The sequence below is a fragment of the Nomascus leucogenys genome, chromosome 1a (assembly GCF_006542625.1).
Source record: "Nomascus leucogenys isolate Asia chromosome 1a, Asia_NLE_v1, whole genome shotgun sequence".
Classification (NCBI taxonomy): Eukaryota; Metazoa; Chordata; class Mammalia; order Primates; family Hylobatidae; genus Nomascus; species Nomascus leucogenys.
In genome coordinates this window covers 61,154,613-61,156,623 of record NC_044381.1, presented here as the reverse complement: position 1 = coordinate 61,156,623, position 2,011 = coordinate 61,154,613, and the positions used below count along the sequence as shown (strand labels likewise).

At 39.0% G+C, this 2,011-nt stretch overlaps 1 pseudogene; it reads right to left on the bottom strand.

The window, feature by feature from the left end:
• Positions 1 to 1,086: 1,086 nt before the first annotated feature.
• Positions 1,087 to 1,447, bottom strand: LOC115835463 (annotated as a pseudogene).
• Positions 1,448 to 2,011: the final 564 nt, after the last annotated feature.

Genomic DNA, 2,011 nt, shown 5'->3' with positions numbered 1-2,011 from the left:
AAAATAGTCTTTCATATTTTCTCATGTATTTGCCATTTCTATTGTTTTTTTTCTTCCGTATTTGAGATCCAAATTTCTATCTGATATACTTTTCCTTCTGCCTGAATAACTATCTTTAGTACTTTTTTGTAGTACAGATCTGTTGGCAATGATTCTCTGAACTTTTGTATGTCTGAAAAAGCCTTTAGCTAATTTTTGAAAGAAGTTTTTTGATGGACATATGATATGGTTTGGCTCTGTGTCTCCATCCAAATCTCACTTTGAATTGTAATCCCCATGATCCCCACGTGTCAAGGGTGGGACCAGGTGGAGGTAATTGGATCATGAGGGCCGTTCGCCCCATGCAGTTCTCCTAATAATGAGTGAGTCTCATGAGATCCGATGGTTTTATAAGCATCTGACATTTCCCCTGCTTGCACTTCTCCTTTCTGCCACCTTGTGAAGCAGGTGCCTGTTTCCCCTTCACCTTCTGCCATGATTGTAAGTTTCATGAGATCTCCCCAGCCTTGCTGAACTGTTAGTCAATTAAACCTCTTTCCTTTATAAATTACCCAGTCTCGGGTATTTCTTCATAGCAGCATGAAAATGGACTAACACAGTACATACAATTACAGGTTGCTAGTCCCTTTTTTCCCTTCAGTGCTTTAAGGATTTCACTCTTCCATAGTTTCTGATGAGTAGTCTGACCATTCCTAACTTTGTGCCATTATTTTCTCACTTTTTTCTGACTCTCCCTTCTGGGACTCCAATTACAAATATCCTAGACTTACTAACTTTGGGAGGTGAAGAGATCGAGACCATCCTGGCCAACATGGTGAAACCCCGTCTCTACTAAGTATACAAAAAATTAGCCAGGCATGATGGTGGGCGCCTGTAGTCCCAGCTACTTGGGAGGCTGAGGCAGGAGAATGGCATGAACCTGGGAGGGGGAGTTTGCAGTCAGCTGAGATTGCGCCACTGCACTCCAGCCTGGGTGACAGAGCGAGACCCTATCTCAAAAAAAATCAATCAAAAGATTACTGATGCTTGTTTCTTTTTTTTTTTTTTAATTTTTCAACTGGTAATTAATTTATTAAAATAGTTGACTTAAACGTCTACAATGGTGGCTTCCATCTCAACTTCTGGCTCAATACTGATGGAAGTAATCTGCTTAACAATCTCAGAAGGTCTGTGCAAGTCAATGAGTCGCTTGTGGATTCTCATCTGGAAACGATCCCATGGCTTAGAACCTTCACCACATGGAGTTTTTTCTTGTAGTGATTCTCAAAGTCTTAGTAGGCATTTGAACTGGTCTTTTCACTTTGAGATTCTTTTCCTTTGCTCCTCTGATCAAGTCAGCACATACCTTCTCCAGGGATTTTACGTTGCAGCTTGTTAGAGTGATTCGAATTCAGTGAATTGCCACCTTCTGTTCCATGGGTATTTTTCCGGTATCCTTAAAAGCCATCACTGCTGCGCGGCTTACTGACCGACTTGTTCCGGCAAGAGCGAACAGTGGTGAGTCAGGAGCAGGTGCGGGCGGATCAGAGCTCTGCACCACCTACGACCACCTCTTCCTCAAAGAGGTGTTTCATGTTTTAAAATCTTAATTTCCTTCTGTTTCATTTTGGATAAAATCTGTCTTCAAGTTTGGTGCTTTTTTCTGGGCCAATATCTAATCTAAAGTTTATCCTATCCAATATGTTTCTCATTTCAAATATTGTATTTTCTATCTGCAGAGTTTGATTTGTATTTGAAAACGTTTATCTTTCTCATTGTCTTAAACATTTGGAGTATACTTACAATAATTGTTTTACTGTTGTTAGCTGCTACTTCTATCATCTATGAAATTACTAGATCTGTTTCTATTGATTGATTTGATTACTATTCTGGTTGGGAGGCAATATTTTGCCTATTTCTTCACTTGCTTGGTAATTTATCAAAATAAATTTATAAAAGTAAACTTCATTTACCATTGGACATAATGAATTTTACATTTTTGTGTCCTGGATTTTTATGTATTCCTTTAAAT